The 20,114-nt window shown below is 43.1% G+C and overlaps 1 protein-coding gene across 7 annotated transcripts in view; it reads right to left on the bottom strand.

The window, feature by feature from the left end:
• The window catches only part of Esrrg (estrogen related receptor gamma), a 606,111-nt gene that overhangs the window by 444,656 nt on the left and 141,341 nt on the right, over positions 1 to 20,114 (bottom strand). The gene's annotated exons all lie outside the window — the stretch shown is intronic.

The raw sequence follows: 20,114 nt of genomic DNA, 5'->3' as shown, positions 1-20,114 counted from the left end.
AGGAAGGAAGGAAGGAAGGAAGGAAGGAAGGAAGGAAGGAAGGAAGGAAGGAAGGAAGGAAGGAAGGGAAAAGAAGGAAAAAAGAAAAGGAACTCACTATTATTGAGGTGGCCCAATGAAAGAAGGGACTTGGAGAACCATCTGTTTTCCTTCAGACAGGCAGCATGCTGGGAACTGGGAACCTCAGTGGGACCCCTGATGTAGATTATCACTCAGAACTGGTCACCCTACTATTTCTTCCCATCTGGGAATACTGGGAGCTTTAAGTCTGTGGTTTCTACTCTGTCTCATTCCAAGAGGATGGGGTTTAATAGAGCTAAGAGCCTAAAATGTCCTTATCTGTGAACATAAAAAAAAATATGCTCCTGTTCAAGAGCACACTACAGAAAGGAGTACCATCAGAAATCTCAGACTTTAAATTTAGCTTGTAAGGACCTGTGTCTGATGCCTCATCCTTCGGAGAGCAGGTTCCCACCAGCAATGAAGGTTTGGGGTGCTAAATTCTAAAAGCTGCTGTTAGTCCAACAAATTCCATCACTGGAAACACAAAGCCAGCGAAACAGCAGAATACATAATGTAGCACAGCATAAGATCATCTGCATCTAAGTGTTTTGGAGCTTTCAGAAAAGCTGTCCTGTTTCAGGGCTGCATCACCAGTGTTGCCTGTGGAAGAGTGACAGATTAGATAAGAACAGGACAAATGAACATGGAAAATAACAACCAAGGAACTATGTAACAATGAGCATGGCATGATGGGTGATAAGCCAGGGAAGACCTGTGTCTACAGATCCTTCTTCCTGCAGGAGTACAGCAGCTTGTGGTGCTGAAGCTTACAAACCTGGGTTCAAGACCCACCTCGTCATGAATGAGCCGCAAGGAGGCCCTCGGCCCTTTTTCTGTAATTGTTCGTGGCTGTTTCAAGAAAGGAGAGAAAATGGAATTCAACTCGCTGACTTGCTGGAAAACTTAACGAGGTTGCTGCACTTAAAACACTTTGCACACCGTAAGGTACGGGGTAAGTATGATTTTTCTTTATAGAAAACTACAGGGTTTGTCAAAGGTCAGTGAGAGGAACATGCAGTGGGCAACAGGAAGTGTCCATAGTACAGATGGCAAGAGAAGAGTTGGCTGGGTTGCCTTCTGCGGCTGTAAACCATTATTACCTTAGAGAAGTAACCGTGCCTGACATGGAAGGGCAGGGAGAGGAATAGCCATGTTGCCACCCAGAACCGTGCTTGGGGTAAGTGGGCTCACTCGTCAGTTCTGCTCCCAAATGCCACTTACACCATCTTCCTTGGGATCTCCAAGGACTTGAAAGCATCATCCTATCTCCTGCCACATCACTAGTTGGCTCCCTCTTGCAAAACTTGAATAAGGACGCATCTCTCTATCGTCATTATCTCCAAATAAAGTGTTTAAAAATGACGTTCTGACCTATAAAAGCCTTTTAATGACACCACGTCAAATATGAACTATGCAGGCTGCCCTTACAGAACCTTGAAGGAGAGAAGATAGAAATGTGTCCACTGACCCCTCACAGGGTGCGTATGTATGGTTTTCTCTGGACAGGGCTCTGTAGTATATGCTGGAGGGATACAGTCCCCACCTTAGGGAATCTGTTCCATGGGAGAAGAACATTATTCAACAAAAATAAGGGGTCTGAGAGGAGTACTCGGCGAACCTGCATGAGACAGGAAAGCCAGGCAGGGCTATCAGAGGTTGAGAGGGAAAGGGTGCTATTTTAAAGACAAAGACATAGAAACCAGACAAAACAAGTCTTGGTGATTCCAAGGAGATACCACCATAGGTGTGTGGATGCAGATGATCCCAGTGATCTAAGAGAGGGCAACAGGGCAGCCTTACTGGGCAGAAGACACCAGCAAGAGAAAAGCTAGAAGACACCGCAAGGGTCAAGCAAGACTTCTTGGCACTGTGGGGGGCTTTGGTCTTTATCTTCTGGAACCATGTGAAGCCAATCATAGTACAGGCAAAAGAGCCTGAGAATTACACAAGGGAAGGCACAGGATGCCTTACCCGGAAGGACCCATCAAAGAATGTCTCCTTTTGCGACCACAGGTAGGCTTCCGATCCCATCACTTCCCCACTTCCAAGTGTACGTCTAGCCTGCTTATGTCTGTCTGTACCCCATGGGCAACTCTGCTGAGATTGTCACAGACAATGAGAGGTTTAGCCAATTGCAGTGCAGAGTGGAGTGTGCACTTAAGGAGGACATGGGCAGAGAAGGAGGGTTGTGCCTGATGCTGAGCACACCCCTCTGTTTACTTGACCCTAGAGGCAGATCTAGAGGGAAACCTCATCACCCGAACTTGCTCTTCATTCGGGTCCAGATAATAGCTGTCTATATTAAAAACGTTAGTAGTTCTGCATTTATAAAATGAGAAAAGAAGGGAAAAAAATCTCCGGCAGGGAAATAAAAATAAAATGTATGATGCACAGAGGTGGTGGGAAGATATAATGTTATTTTACATATTTGATATAGAGCCTAAATTAAGCCATAGAAAAGAGGCCATGAATCTTCACAGCCTCATTATCACGCCTTCCTAAACCTCAAATACAGAAAAATACATTTCATAAACAAAGACCCAATAGGATTTTAATAGTACAATAAATTTCAGAGACATTTGCACTAATCACATTTCATTACTTTTTTTTTTCTCTAAGAAATTCCATTTGATGGAGAGTCAGATTTTGAAAGAAGGTACAAATATCTTCTGGGAGCTAGTTTTTGATTAACCACAGAGGTGTCACGAATTACAGACATGTCAAGCAGAATATAACCTAAAACACACTTGCATGGTCAGTGTCTCTCCCTCATCCATCGCTTCTCTGGGCCAAGGGTTAGTCCACTAACATCCCTGAGAAACATCTTTTCTCTAAACAATGCAAATGTCACAAAATTCAGACCTTCATGTGAGCTGTCAACCTCGAAGGTGTTCTATGACCCTGGCTGCTTGCCAGCAGGTTCACATTTTTCAGTCTCTATAGATGAACGTTCAACTTAAAATTTCCATCTTCTCATCACTCCCTTGAATGCCATCACCAGAATAATCTCCCACGAAAAGACACATTCGCCTAACAGGTCTATCAAACCAGGACAAGAAGAGGTCTTAACCTGGACCCTGCACCTTAGCTGTCAAGCCTACAGCTCTATTTCAGTGTATAGGATGTTCACAGGGCCAAGGGGTGTGCTTATCTTGGGTTACATCCCACTTCTAAATTGTCTATGTACTGGAACCCCAAGTCCCTACTTAGCTTGTTCTCAGCCTTCTCATGGCCTGAATGCATACTCTGGGTGACTGATCACTCAATTGGATACACTCCCAGTTCTGAAGGGAGACACCATAAAATGACATAAATGTGTAGGTGTGCACACAGCACCCTGGGATGCTGGCAGGTGCTGGGAATGGCTCTTGCTCTGCAGCTATACCCTAAGGCATCATTCCAATCTACAAGTTCTAAAGTAGAAACTAATCTTCCAGATCATTCTTCTCAAAGTTCACTGTGCTAAGTTGTCAACAGCCCTGTTACAATACAGATTCAATCAGTCTGGCATGGGGACTGGAAGAAGTCTGCATTTTCCAGGAGCTCCTGAAAATGTGGACACTGTCGTGTGTAGCCCATTCTTGAGGCAACGATGTGATGTCATGAGTCATGTTTGCCAAGGAAAGAATTTGGTTGTGGGACAAAGTTCTGTCAAAGGTTGCATCCATTCATTCTGCTTCTAAGAGTGGTCCAGGCTCCTCTTGCACCTTGGGTTTGGTTCTGTTTTCTCTTGTAGACACACTCATCACTTTTTCTTCACACTCAAGTCCTACTTCATCCCCAAGAGTCATTGTAACAGAGCAGAATCTGGCAATGGAAGGTGGGGGCCCTAATAGGTATAGGCCCATCCGTGACTTGGAGAGCATAGTCTTGCAGGACTCTTCTCCCACACCATTACCTACTTCTCCACATTCTCCACCTTGAAAAATCCAGGGAGCCCCAGTTCATTTCTGCAGAGAGTAATGCTAGACCCACCTTTTTCTCTAAAATCGCCTGTTGTAAAGATTACCATACTGCGGAACGTTACAAAAACACCCAAACCAACTGGCCCCATACTGTATGGTTGCCTTTGTTAAAAAAAAAAAAAAAAAAGCCCTGTGAGCTGGATGTGGTGGCATATGCCTTTGATCCCAGCACTTGGGAGGCAGAGGCAGGCAGATTTCTGAGTTCAAGGGTAGTCTGGTCTACAGGGTGAGTTCCAGGACAGCCAGGGCTACAGAGAGAAACCCTGTCTTGGATAAACCAAAAAAAAAAAAAAAAAAAAAAAAAAAAAAAAAGAAAGAAAGAAAGAAAGAAAGAAAGAAAGAAAGAAAGAAAGAAAGAAAGAAAAAGAAAAAGCCCTGTGTATTCTAAAGACAGAAGGATACAGCTCTTAGCCTGTAGGCTGAGTGCCTTCTGTCTGGCCCTACTTGTTATTCAGGTCACAGACCTCAGCGCTCCTATGCCCTACCCTTGTCAACAATGCTCCATGAATTTTCCTTGCTCTTGTTTCAGTCTGACCACTGTCGCTTTCATCTGACGCTCTCTAATGATGTGGAATGTGGAGTATCTTTTCATACGCTCATCTGCCATCTGTCAACCTACTTTGGTGGTGTCTGTTCAGCTCTTTTGTATATTTTTGGATTACTGGTTAAAGTTTTGGATCTTGTGATTAACAGTCCTTCATTGGACACATTGCTTGAAAATCTTTTCTCATGGGGGGTAAGCTGCCTTACAATTTTCTTTGGCAGGACAGCATCTTTCACAAAGTATCTTTAAAAAATGTTATTGATGCTATCACACACGTCCTTTGTGTACTAATTGTACATCAGTGTCAAGCCAAGTTCATTGCCACATTGGAGGTCAATGGCGTCTTATGGTGTCTTCTGGGGATTTCATACTAGTGTCTCTTATGTGTAGTTGTGTGAAACATTTTGAGCTCATGTTTTCGAAGAATATAAGAATCTGAGAAGGATCTGGTTACTGCATGTGGACACCTGCTCTCCCAACCTCGGTTAGGAGCTCTCCCTTCCCCCTTTATATTACCATTGCTCCTCTTTTCGGAGATCAATTGACCTTTTACTGTATTTCTGGGCTCTCCACTCCACTTTATCATTCTTTAAATCTATCCTTGCTCAATATTGCTGTGACTATGATGCACTTCTAGCTTAGTCCACTGTTAGCTCCCCAACTCTGCTCTCCTTCAACAGTGCATCGGCCAGCCTGAGTCTTCTGCCGCTCTATGGCCATTTACAAATGGGTGTGTCAATACTGCAGAGTAGCTTTCTGAGGTTTTGACAGGCGATGCATCGAGTCTTTGGATGAGGGTTGGAAGAGCTGACGTCCTGTCGCTATTGAGAACGCCTACCCATCAATATGGAATAATGATCTGTTTATTTAGTTCACTGATCTCTTTCCTGCGTTGTGTAGTTTTCCTCATAAAGATCTTGCCTATGTTTAGTTAGGTTTGTGTCTATATGTTCCACCTTGGGGCATGCTGACATAAATGCCTGGCCTTCCCTGCTGTATCCTGCAGGAGTTTTCTCTCTGCTTCCACCCCTCCTCCTTCCTGACCTTGCTCCTGCTGCGCCTTCAGGTTCTATACACTTTGTCACCTTGTTTCAGAAATCTGAAGAACATCAGTTTGCCGTTCATACCTTCACGTATCTCTTTGTTTCCTGTCTACTGAGGTGTTACTCTGTGCTATGCAAATATGGCACAGATATATCATTAGTACTATCAAAGAAGTTATATTTCGGGGGGGGGCAGTAAAGATGTAAAGAAAATTGTCCTATAATCCACCTAGATGTGGGGCTGCTCACTAGCACTAAATGGAGCACGGCTGAGAGCCTCCTCTTCATGTCTGGGTTACTTTATTTTGGAGCTGGCTTTTCCGTTCATCAAGTATGTGGGGTGGGGGGGCATACAGCGATAAATCAATTTTATTTTCTACTGACTGCAACAATTGATCTAATTCAACAATGAGTTCACCTTCAGAGCTTAATAAATACCTAATTGATTGACTGGCTGATGTTTTTGGAGCCTCATTTTTAACTATTAGACCTTCCATAGAAATCTGCAAACAGGATTTTATATCTGCGATACGGTGTTTCTTCAGAAGCCTACACGTGTGGGCTGCTTTGGGTCTGAAGGGAAGGTGAGTCACTTGGAAGATCACTTTTCCCCCTGTCCAGCCTCGCAGACTCTGACTGCTCCAGCTTCTCCAAAGCCAAGTTCAGTGGAGTTCCTGTTCAGGCTTAGCTTTTGATAATCTTCTGGTGTTTATTGATGGTTCTAAAAAAAAAAATGCCAAGACCTACTGGGAGACACACTAGAGGAGGCTTCCAAGTTTTACTACCAACTGGAAAACCCACAAACAAAAAACAAAGATGAGAAAAATGCATCACTAAAAATCTAATGTGCAGTTGGCTAAATGATAAACCAATTTGAATTACTGGGTACTAATTGAAAAGCTGCATGACAAAGTATTTTCCCATTAAGGCAGGAATTTGCTGAAGGCATTTTCAATTATTTATCATGCTTCAGTAAAAAGCTTCACACATCCCAACAACATCGTGTCAGCTTCAACTTTGCCTACTGATCGAATTTTGAGCACAATGGCTACCTAGCCCAGTGACTTTAAAAATTATATGCCGGTGACCTTGAAACTGTTCTCCTCTTTTATGAGGTCCCCCCTCTCCTCTCTCCTTTCCAGTCCTCATACCTAACTGCACAGATGCTTAACCTGAGAATCTAATTATTATCAGGGAGTGTTAATATTTTAACCATATCCTGGCTTATCTGAATGGAGACTCGGAGTTCACTCTGCTTTAGGAGGCAATTGGACTATTTAGAAGTTCTGACCATCTAGAAGGACATTTTAGATGAAGGACTATCTCCCTTTGAAGTACACAAATATTTGAATGTCCTTTTTCAATTGCTTGCATAACTTGCCCTTCTCAAAATCAGGGCAGAGGTGACTGCTGGGAGCCAAAATTGTGGATTCCAACCCTACAGGGAAGGGAATATGTCTGGAACATAATACCCTGTTGGTGCTCAATAAATGTTTATTAATGAGCCCCGTTTTCTGACCCAGGCACAGAGAATAAATCTAAGGAAGGAAGATTATGCAAATAGACAGAAAGGTCACCCAGCCCTACATGGGGGTGTGGCCCAGGGTGGGGGCAGAACCAAGTCATTCAGGTGACAGGACATCCTCCAGGGTGTACAGTAGTGACCCTGGCAACCCTCATTCCAACAGTTATCTATTCCGTTATGAAATCATGTAGAACATTTCAGTAGGCGGCTGAGGAACGGCTCTGGGTTGGCGCGGGGGTTGCTCTTTTCTTAAAACAGTTTACAGAGATTTGTGGCCCATAGAAGTTGGCCCAGAGTAGACAGGGAAGGAAGAATTAAAGTGTAACCTGGAAGGACCATTAGTAAATACCATTCCCACATTATGTAACCGTGGGGTGGAAAGTGGGCATGAAGCCAGGTCTAAATAAAGTGTGTGTGTGTGTGTGTGTGTGTGTGTGTGTGTGTCTGTGTGTGTGTGTGTGTGACCAACAGTCTGTTGTGAAAGTTACATGGGAGGTAGAATCACAAGCCTTGCTAATTCATGTCACCCAAATTGATGCTATTAGGCAAGGGCCCCTTCATGCAAAGGTTACCAAATAAAATTAACTTTCTCTCACTAAGCAGGACAGCCAGGGAACAGTTACCAGATGCCTCCTAAGAAGCACGTGTCTTCCTCCACAACTCTGCAGCAAGAGATGTTCATGTGTGCTGGTACCAGTCATTAGCCTTTTAAAATTATTGTTTTTAATCTAGTAAGTAAAACCGAAATTTGTGATGATTTGTCTTAATAAAATATTTATGATATTTCAGGAAGATAGCTAAATAACTCTTATCTGAGAAAGAACAATGAAGCACAACGAAATTGATTTCCCCCAAGTAGGACACACACCTCAAAATTTATACAGACAGAAAAGATGGACGTGGCTATTGTGAAACTGTTCACAGGCGCTGTCCCCTTTTAATTGAAATCTTATCTGAGGTAAAAACCACCTCTGCTCCTTCTGCCACACTAATCTTCCCTAGCCTGGAGGCCCACAGCTTGTGAATTATTAAACAATCATATTTGTAGCTGCAAATTGATTTCTGAGAGAATCCATATTGATTGAGATATTTAAGACTAATGATTTTGAGGTTAAGGTGTTTTGATGTTATTATGTGTGATGAACTAAATGGGTAAGGCTTTGTTTTGTGCTGAACATATATATATATATATATATATATATGTATATATTATATATATATGTATATACACACACACATATATATGTTTCATGTGTGTCATGTGTGTGTATACACACACACACACACACACACACACACACATATATATATGAATAGATTTTGTCAGTCTCTTTAACCCTGAATCCACCAACCAGGTCAAGGGGTGGGGCAATCTTTCAAAAGATGCCAAAGAACATCACACACTAACTCACTGCCAGACGTTGCCCACATTGATAAAATGGTGGTAACTGGGATATTGAGTTGACTAGTTAGCAACTGGGGTTTGAAGTAATGGTGGTAGCCATTAGTATTAATCGATCTTACTCAATTCTAGAAATTCAGCGTGTGTCCTAAAACCACAGACAATCAACCCTGTCACAAGATAAAAGCGAGGGAGACCCAAAGTGGGTGAAGCAGACACCAGTCACAAGACAAGTTCACGCCAAGGGCAAGAGCATATGGCCTCCGTCTCCACAGACCTCACATGACATCGTGATAGCCACTGACCGTATCAGAGATGCTTCACAGTGATTCAGCTCCTCAGAGGACCAGGATGCTGAGATGGTATAAGCTACAACCCCAGCATTGGCCCAGGCAGATTACTGGAAGATGCTAAGCATGCAGGAAAACTGAGTTTCGGGGCCTGATCTGCCATTGACTGGGTAAGCTTGCCCAGAGGGCTGAACAGCACCAGATCTTACCCACATAGTAAGAAAAGTCAGAGATAATCTCTCCTGCATATATTCACTTAGAATATTGCGACTAAAAGCTCTTTAGTCTTGAAAGCACAGTACAGGTCTGTGTTTTCCTGGGGTTTTACTTGATGTTTTGATGTTTGTTAAAATGATACTAAAGTACGTGTACATGTGTATGGAGGTGTATGTGCACATGGGAATGCATGCATAGCCTAGAGATCCACAGCAGGTGCCTCCCTCAATCACTTTCTACCTTATCTTTGAGATAAGATCTCTCACTGGACCTGGAGATCATCAGGTCAGCTAGACTGGCTGGCCATCGAGTTTCAAGGATCCTCCTGTGTCTTGGTGCCGAGTGCTGGTGCTGGAACGTATACCTGTGTGGACACCGGATGATTCATCTTGGTTCTTCGAGCTTGTGTCTGACTGATCCATGAGTCCAGCCCCTTGTCTAAGGGTTTTTAAACTGTAGGCTAAGAGCCTCCGGTTTCAAGAGTCTCTTCCTCTTACATCACTTCCCAACTGTCACTCAATCCTGCCTGCACAACTTTCAGAACACATCCAGACTCCAACCACCTCTCCCAGCTCTGTGTTTATCTCTGCAGCCCAAGCCACCCTCTCCTCTTCCCTGGAGCAGGCAGCAGCCTCCTCATGGCATCCCTTCTTCAATCTACTCTCCAAGAGCTGTTGGAATGATCCTTCAGAAACATAACCACGTGACTCCTTTCCCTGATATCCTGTAAGTGGCTTAATTTCAGTCAGAGCAAAAAACATGGCCATGACAGTGACCTAATGACCACACATACCCCCTTGCTTCCACTCCTTCTTCTCCTCCTTCTTCCCCTCCTCCTCTCTTCTTCTTCCTCCTCTTTCTCCCCTTCCTCCCCCTTCTCCTCCTTCTCAGACATCAGCCTTCCTGCTCCCCCCTCAGCAAATATCACTTCCATACCACTACCAACTTCTATTCCCAGTACCTGGAACACCAACAAAATAAAACATGTAACTTCCTTGAGTCATTTTCCAAGTAGGCCTCTTTAAGTAATAATGACAACTCAAACTACATCATCTCTCTTGTTCTGTTGGTTTTTTGTTTGTTTGTTTTCTTTGTTGTTTGTTTCCTTTTGATCCACCAAGATATAGAGCTAATTCCTCTTCTTGAGTTAATGTCAGAAAAGGATGTAAGCTGTATGTAACAAAGGGCTTTCATGGCCTTAGTCAGTACCCAGAGCAGAGCTGGGCCAATGACTGTATGCTAAAGAATAAAAGGATAGGTGACTGGATTCCAAATCAAGCCTGTATGCTAATGCCAGTCTTGACTTTTAGGACTGATATGTCCATCCTTAGTGTAATAGTCCATTGCTGAATTAGCCCTATCCAGATATTATATCCCTGCCAATCAGTTACAACCCCCTCTGTAACTCCAAAGCTGCAAAATATGGCTGTGTGCACCTGTAATATCAGTCGAAGGTGGAGAATGGAGGAAGCCTGGAGTTCACTGCTAGCCATCCTAGTCAATCAGTGACCTCCAGGCTCAGTAAGAGACTGTCTCAAAACAGCAGGTATTGAGCTCACAATGGCCATGGTTGTTGGCACAAACCTGCACAAGATCAAACTAGTCATCCTCCACTATGATGACAGAGGGTATTGCTATTGTTTAAGAGATCAATATTGGAGGCAGGAGGGTTAGTTTCTTCTGTGGTAAGGCCCGTGGTAGGTTGTCCATAGTCCAGTGAATGGTACCCTAACCATGTATATAGAAGCTACTAATTAGACTCCGTGGGCTATAATAAAAAGAGAAACGAGAGAAAGAAGAGGAGGAAGAAGAAGCAAAAGATGACAAAGATAAATATGGCATGAAGTTGGGAGGTGGAGGAAGGATATACAGGAAGAATGGAGGGAAGGAGTATAATGTCAATACATTGTTCTCATGTATGAAATTAACAGAGGAAATAAAAGTTTAAATCATCATCATCATCATCATAGAAGAAGAAGAGAAAAAAAACCAGCTCAGCCTCCTCACTCCCATGCATGGGTATGCATTGCCATAGACAGTCACCAGATGCACAGAGAAAAGTTTAAGTAGCAGTAGATGGCTGTAATTCTATTACAGCAAACAAATCCATTCCTTTAAAATGAAAGTTGTTTTAACATTTAACTAGATTGACTTCTCAAAAGAAAGAAAGAAAGAAAGAAAGAAAGAAAGAAAGAAAGAAAGAAAGAAAGAAAGAGAAACCAGCTGACAGACGTGAGCCTCTGAGATGTCCAACCTCACGATTATAAGGACCCGAGTCTCAGGGGTTTTCTTCTTCCAACAAAGGGGAGCAAGTAGGATTAAACTCATCACCACTTAACGTCGGCAGTGATTCCCAGGACTGGTAACCATAAACCACCTACAGATCTGCCTCCAACATTCTCTGGGTGAGAATTAAAAAGCCTGGTTTATAATTTTTTAAACAGAAAAAAAGGGGGGCTGCAGCCCTTTAAAACTTCTCAGTTGGAAAGGGCTATTTTTGGTCAATGATCTATTTTTATTTCTGCTCTGCTGTTTCTTGAGGAGTCCAATGACAAGGACCTGTCCTTCAAAGTTTTAGTCTGTGGGCACAGAATTAGCATTTACAATGACTTTCCCAGGATGCACTACACAGGTCTCTCTCCTCCCACCCCACCCCCTTGCTTAATGCCTCCATCTTGCCCCCCCTCAGAAGGATAGTGGGGGCAGTATCTGGGCTAACCTTCCTAATTTCACCCAGAATTTTCTCAGGGGGCTTAAAGGAATTTACAAAAAATAAATCTTTTTAAAGGGACCTGCACATGGGATTTAATTTCCAGTCCATGTCTGTTTCGACCATTGTTATTGTTTTGATTAGCAACCTCATTTTAGGCCATTCTTAATAAATTCACACACACACACACACACACACACACACACACACACACACATTATATTGATTCTTCAGCAAAGCCAGTTAATGCTATTATCTTGGCTAGAGTGCTCCAAGCAGCTGTCCTCGTGGACATTTTTAATAAACACAAACATCAACTGGGAACCCAGAGAGGTCAGATTGCTTCATCACCCAGGCTGATGCTTAATACAATGACCTGATCAGATACAGGGCAGTTCTAGAACACAAAACAAAACAAAACAAAGCAAACAAACAAACAAACAAAATGAAACAAAAGGAAAGTCCATATAGTTGGTGGTCAAGCTAATCTTCAGAGGAAGAAAACCAGAGTGCACTGGAAGCTGGTACAGGAGCTGGGCTCAGGTAACTGGAGCCATAAATTCTTTCATGGTGATGTAGCAGCCTTGCCAACTGGGCAGATGATCTTGAAGGCCCTTTCCTTTATTCTGGCCCTGGTCTCCATGAAGTCAGAGACAAATGACTCTCAAGCACTTTGGAAATGCACAGGGCTCATTACAGAGGCACTCATAGAATTCTGAATGTATCTGCTTCAATTCAGGACTTGATATATCCTGCTGCTCTACTTTTAAGCCGTAAGGGAAAAAGGCTACAGACAAATAGATCTGGAATCTAATCTATTTGATTGCAAAGAGCCATCCTTAATCAAGAAGGCTAAGAAGCAGGCAGCGAGACGAGGGAGTAGGGACAGATCTTTTATGGCAGGGCTGTTTGTTGATCCACTAGTTCATGGCATATCCCTACAGGAGTTTTCACAGACACAATTTTAAGGAAAGTAATTCATAATTTCTTCTTCAAAAGATATTAGCTTTGTTCTTTCCCCTAAAATATCAGCATCAAGCTTTCCTTTTTATGTGTGCATGTGTGTGTGTAACTGTGCACATATGTTAGGGGGGTGCATACAGACAGAGGCTAGAGGAAGCCATTTAAGGTGCTTAATTCTTATTTTCTGTTATATTACCTGAGAACAGACTTTTCATCTAATCTGTCTCCACACCTCACAGTGCTTGGATTACAGAACATGTACATCTATACCCAGCATGAAGAAAAGAAAATGCATGTATTTACAGGGAGTGGGGGGCGGAGTGTCAGGATACCACTGTGGGCTACCACTGTGGTTATCCTCTGTGGAGGTCAGAGGACAACCTTGGGGAGTTGCTTATTTCTTTCCAACATATGAGATCCCCAGAACTTCCAGTGTTCTGCAAGCACCTTTATCCACTGAGCCATCTTGCTACCCCCATACCTACCTTTGTATACAGATTCTAGGGATCTGAACGTGGGTCCTCCTGCCTTGCACCTACTGAGCCATCTCCCCAGTATGGAATTCATCTGCAATAAACATTTAGAAGGGAGAGTAGCTTTCCATGATGGATCTGAACACCTTCCAGATGTCTGTTTGCCTCATATCTCCCCGAGGGCCAAAGAGTATGGACTGCCTAGCAGGGCCACCTCTAAGTAAACACTGTTTAGAAAAGATACTTTCTTGGGACCAATGGGGCACGGGTAATCAAAAAGTTTGCAGCAGTGTTCCAGGCAACAATGTAAACTCCAATCGCTGCAGCTTCTCTAACCAATAACTCATTTAAGTGAGGGGAGACTAACCTAGCACCTCAGAATGAAAATGCTTCGCAGTGTGCATAGGAAAGTGGTCACTGTCTGTTTTGCTCCCACCCTGGTCTCTTCAGAGCCACAGAAAGGTAAGTTGAAGAGAATCAAACTCAGACTTGAGTAACTCTCTCACCCTAGCAATGACCTGTGTCCTAACACTTCCCTTCAGCCTCATACGCATCTCAGGGAGGATCTTTGTGTGTCTGCCCTTTACATGACAACGTGCTTCATGCTGTTAGCCCTACATGCCGCTTTAAAAGAGGAGGCTCTGGTTCAGAAAGACGAGCCCAGGGAGCAGTCATAGCAATTTCTCTTTGTAGAAACTGAACTGCCCATTAGACCCATTTTATTACCTTTCAATAATGAGGTTTGTGTTTTGACTGGGACACCAACCACGGACTTCACTCGAATCATTATTTCCTTTCTTACGGCTTACATAAGGAAAGAGAGAGCAAGCTTAGAAAAAGCGAGTGCTGCAGGGAAAAAATACGTGGTATTAGAGCGCTTTTTTGGTGTTTTTCTTATCTCAATTAGTCCGATGATGAGGCCTCCAGAGTCTACAGCAGCCACAGGCATGCATGGAGCCATCCCGAGTTTGTTCTCTTTGCAGTACCATTTACGTTAATACCCAGGAAAGAACGGAAATCAATTCAGTCTCAGACTCTGGGCCTAGGCCCGCTGCTTCACTTCCTGTGGTGTGCGCATGCGTGCGTGAGTGCGTGCGTGAGTGCGTGCGCGCGGTCGTTTGGACACACGTGTAATCTCCATAGTCCGGTGGTCCAAAGGGTGGGAATAATTAACAGATTGGACACATGTTGAAACTGAGACAGGAAGGTGGCATTACTTAATCCACGGTTGTTAGCAAATAACTGCACCCTGTCACTGCCTCCTGTTTGGTTTGTCTGCTGTGCTGTGCTAAGGACCAAATTCTTAAGTAGGATTGGTCAGAGGATCTGCCGTTGAGCTGTATCTCCTGCCTACATTATGTCTTCTTTCCTTTAGTTTCTGTGTTTGCCGGGGAAAAGTGCTAATTACTGTAGGGAACTGCTTCCGGTTTCCTCCTTCTTCAGGGCACTGTCTAATTTGTTTTGGTTTTGAGAGAGTTTCTCACTGGAACTTGGAGCTTGTCTATTAGGCCAGACTAGCTGGTCCCTGAGTTCAGAGACCTGCCTCAGCATGGGGGATTGCAAGAGTAATCCACACCGTGCCCATTTTTGAATGTGAGCTAGGCTGGAAATTAGTTTCCATACTCCTGTGAAGCAAGCAGGTCACTGAGCTACGTCCAGCCCATCCATTGAACCTTTCTTGGTTTTGCAAGTATAATTTAGCTACAACATTTCTCCCTTCCCTTTCTTCACTCCAAATCCTTCATACACACCTCCCTGTTCTCCTTCAAATTCCTGGCTTCTTTTTTTCACTAATATTGCATGCCTATATGTATTTGTAAATGCATAGCTACCCGCTCTTTAAAACAAAGTTGCATTAGGACGGGGCTACATTCACTCACTTCCATGCTGCCTAGGGTTGCTTTTGTGTGACAGGAGCAGAACTGAACAGATCTGCCACAGAAGTTGTATGCCCAGCAAAACAGAAATATTTACTATCCACCATTTATAGAACCAGCTTGTCAGGCCCAGACCCAGAGTGTACAGATGGTGCCAGAAGCCATCGAAGAGGACAGGTTGTCTATTTTCTAAAATGACGTATTTGCTTTTATTTTCTGTGAATGTGTGTTTTGCCTGCATGTGTGGATGTAAACCACGTGCACATTCTGGAGTCCAGAACTGGATATTGGATCCCTGCGAACCAGGATTGCAGATATTTCTGAGCCACCGAAGTAGGTGTTAGGAATTTGACTTGGGTCCCCTGGAAGAGCAGACAGTGCTATTAACATCTGAACCATCTCTCCAGCCCACTACAGAATGCTTCTTCTCAGCCAGGGAATAACCTGTTGTCTGGCCAAATATACTAACCCCTAACTTTCCAGAATCAAAATGACTCTCCAGGATACTATGGGCTCAGTTCTGCAAATGGGGATCTGATGTGTGGCTTTCAAGTTCTCTGCAGTCCTAGTTCTGAGTATGTCGGCATCTAGTGCTCTGCACTGAGCTCCTGAATTCCAGGCTCCTCAGTGACTAAGCAGAAAGAAAGGAGTTAGCTCTGTGTGCATGTCCTAAAGCACTTGTTTTATGTCACGTGTTCAGTTATGGAAACGATGGGCCATTTTGCCTTCTTAGAGGAGGAAGCCAAGATCTCTATGGTCCTCTTGTCTCCATCCTCCTCTTTAAGAGGGCTAGCCTTCCCACAATACATCTGGCTGCATGAATCAAGAGACACCAGGAGCTGTGAATGCTTCGTTGAACTGCTAGTCATTTTAAAAGAACTTCTAAAGCCTTCACAACTTCATAACCCTGAATGCAATATTTGACACAGATGCCAATCAACCAAGTCTTTCAAACATCACATTGCTAACCTCAAGGCCTCTCCCATACAAAGTTTTCCTTTCCTCCCCTTCTGCCCAACTTAAAACTTTGGTGTCTAGTGCCAAAGCCCTTCTATGGTAAAATGCTGAGTAACTCCATTGCTGGCCTACTAAGTCCTACCTCCTCTAGCCCAGCTGTTACTGCATGAGGCACTAATATGTACCAACTATGCTAGGAGCAGAGAGAGAACTGTGGTTAGTAACACTCATGAGCTATGCCTCAAGCCTGCTGTCAATGCTTGACTAACCACAATCCTTTGTTGGAGTTTGAGTTCTGTGCCTCTAACTGCTTCTATATAGCACTAGCCAGTGCAGCTCAGAAGACCCCCATATTCTACAACTGACAAACCCAGTTTGTTCACTCCAAGCAGATTCTGTTTATACTACCTGCCCTGGTCATTGACATGACCACTGTTTTCTTTTTCAAAGCAGAAACCTATTCTTGGCTCTCCCATCTTTTCTTTCCTCATGTCTGAACAGCCTTGTCTACTCCATCAGTGGAATATGATTATTAATCGGAATTCTAACTTCAAAGGCACCAACCAATCCCTGCCTCCGTAAATTCATTCAGGACTACTGCACCAGTCTCTAGTTTGGACCGCTTCCTTCTGCCTTCAACCCCTTCCACAAGGCTGTGCTGTCTCTCTTGAAGCTCTCCACGGCCTATCCCTTCATGATATTTGCACTACTGTGACACACTCCCTCACCTTAGATATTCTCACAGCATATGTCATATTACCCATTAGAGCCCTGCTTCCTAATTAAATGAGGCTGCTTCTCTTGTCTCTGTTCAACGGTCTTCCGTTTGATGCTCCAGTAATATAGAACCAATCATTTGCATTACTGGTAGTTTCTAGGGTATTTCAGGTACTCTCCTTCTGGGCTATCTCTCTCCTTTTAACTTGGCATACCCATTCTTACTTTATTTGGGAAGAAAACCCAACTATGATCCGTCCACTGTCTCAGCCACACGCTATTCATCGGCACTATCCTGACCGTGCTGCACACTGAGGATGGACTGAGGCCAGATACCTGTCCATCGGGGTTTGTATGGCAGCCTAGATGAAAGCTATCTTCAGAGAAAGATTTGCCCTTGAACCCCACATATCTTTCTGTTGCTGAATATGACTGAGAAAGGATTTTGTATTCTTATGCCTTATCTCTACACTAAATGCAGAGTGTTCAGTAAGACGCACATTAATAGGAGAGCCTAGGCTCAACTCCTCGAATGATCTGTCCTCTGGCTCCATCACATCTCTCAAAGGCCTTAATCTGACAAAGGACATGGGGTCTGGCATACCAGCTTTGCACCCAATTTAATATTTGACTTGGTCTAGTTGACTCTGATCAGGCTTCTCCCCTTTTGTGAGGTGGAGCTAACAATGGTGTACCCCAGGGAGCCAGTGAAGTGATATGGACAAACAACTGCACACAGCCCATATAGCACCAGCATAAAACAACCGCTCATTGATATTATCACCCATCACCTTATATTTAATACTAAACCACTGCACATAAGGGCTGAAGAAATGGCATTAGATATAAATTAATTCCTTCTCAAAAAGTCACTTATTGTACAATCCATACCCCAACTATGATCTTCTATTTTGTTGAATATAGAGTTACACCTGCATATGCATACACACACACATATAAACACATACACACATAAACACACACACACATAAACACATACACACACACAAACACATACACACACACATACACAACACATACACACACATAAACACATACACACACATACACAACACATAAACACATACACACACATAAACACACACATAAACACATATACACATACACATAAACACACATAAATACATAAACACATACACATAAACACATATACACACACACATAAACACACACATACACACACACATAAACACACACATAAACACATACACACATACATAAACACATACACACACACATAAACACATACACACATACATAAACACATACACACACACATAAACACATACACACATACACACATAAACACATACACACACATAAACACACACACACACGTACACGCACATTTTTCCAACCAACGCTTGTTTATCTGAGGATGAGAGCTGAAGAAGGGAGGACTGGTGGTTATGGATGTTAAATAAACAATTTTTTCTTACAACAAACCTCTGCACCCTGTTCTCACCATGTCAGGGCCTGTGATGACTTAGTGTCTCCCAAGCATGACCAAGCGATTAGCGGGGCTGTGTCCATGCATCTCGACAGTAATGGGAGCTCTCTTTCCATTTGCCATGTATTGAAGGCTGAGCGCTTCGCTGCCTCGTGCATTTTCAGCTTGATGAATTCATTATTCCCTGTATTTTCTCCTCCTCCTTTTACAGAAAAATCTTTTCCCCCCAAAATGCCAGGACTTGTTCTTTCCCCCCTTTAAAAATAATCGATGAATTTTTAACTGCAAAATAAAAATCTTGACATCACATCTGTAACAACTCAGCTGCATCCAGTGGTGCCCCAAGAAAAGGACCAAAATCAAATACAAACTCCATGGTGCCAAGCCATGGTGGTGTCTTTCACTCAATGTAAATATTCGGGCATAAGCTGGGTATTCTCAGAGAAGAAAGAATTATCATTGTAGCTGCTAATATAGTATTAGATCTGAAGAGGCTGAATGTTGTGTGTGCAAATGTGAGAAGGACATGCAGACCAGAGCAACAGAAGACAGAGTTCTCACACCCTTCAGCACCCCTGCTTTATAGTGCACGTGGGCCCACTTGGACCCATACTCACACACAGGCCCATATTGCAGGTTGGCAGGAATAATTTCTGCAGCTTCCACTCCCGTAGGACATTTTCCAGAGAAAAGGGGGGAAGAGAGAAAATTCTCCTCCTGAAACAGAAAGGTGGATAGCAGAGGCCACCTTGACTTAAAGGAATGGGTACCCAGGCTTAGTCTTCATCTCTATAGCTGACTGGCTTTCAGTAGCTAGTGAATTGGAGGGGAAACACTACAGCCAGAAAGTGGCAAGATGTGTGACTAAATCTGATCCAAGACATAGAGTTCAATGAACAATAAGAACCTGGCCTGTGTGGAAGGTAACATCACCTACAAATGGGTAGGCCATCATAACCAACAACTTTATGTCTGTACCTGTGAATCTATAAGCATCAGAAATAGTGTTTAAAACTTTTTTCTCAGGAATCACAAGTCTGTTTGTCCTAATGGCAGGAAGTAACTTATCCTTTAAGCCTAGGTTTTCTTGTTTTTCACTTGCACTGTTGCTACCTACGAGATAGGCGATGCAGAAGTGGACTAATTTGTCAAATATGCTTAGCATATATTCTGCTATTACTGAAATTCATTACAAACATGGGAGCGCTGATTTCTTTTCCTTTATGGAAATTTTCTGATATATTTTCAAATACTTATTTCATCTTTATCAAAAGCAGGTACTAAGGTTGCTTCTGGATTAAGAGTTTTGTCGTTAAAGTTTATATTTTTACCTAAACATGAATAAAAGGATCTGTGTTATACACATATAAATAAAATGTATCTGCTTCCCCAAAGTGAACAACATTCAATGATAGAACTGAATTTTTTTTTGCTATATGTACTAATACATCATAAAAATGGTTTATTTTCTATGAGATGATATCAAAAGGGCCCTGCCTGCTAACTGAGTTCCTGATAGAAAGCAAAGGCTTATTTAGCAGAGGTGAGAGAGTCCCAAATGGATCTCTCCCCCATATGGTAAAATAACCCCACATCCTGCCATCCTTGTCAGAGGTACAACCTTGCTGTGGGCATAGTTGACACATCAGATCTAAATATAGGGTCACTGTGAGGCTGGGGGCGGGTACAGTGGTAATAAGGGGAAGGCAGGTGGAGGCCTTCACACTATAAATAACCAAAGAATACGGCTGCATTTAGAGGCTCCCGTGTGAAGGTCTTAGTAGAATCTCGTGCTTTGTTTCAAAAACAAAAGAAGTTGGAGTCACATCCAGCTCTCTGGGAACCTCTGGCAAGAACAGACTCTCATATACATATATATATATATATATATATATATA

Source organism: Mus caroli, chromosome 1, assembly GCF_900094665.2.
Source record: "Mus caroli chromosome 1, CAROLI_EIJ_v1.1, whole genome shotgun sequence".
Classification (NCBI taxonomy): Eukaryota; Metazoa; Chordata; class Mammalia; order Rodentia; family Muridae; genus Mus; species Mus caroli.
The sequence above is the reverse complement of the archived record's forward strand: the minus strand, read 5'-3'. Positions and strand labels throughout refer to the sequence as shown.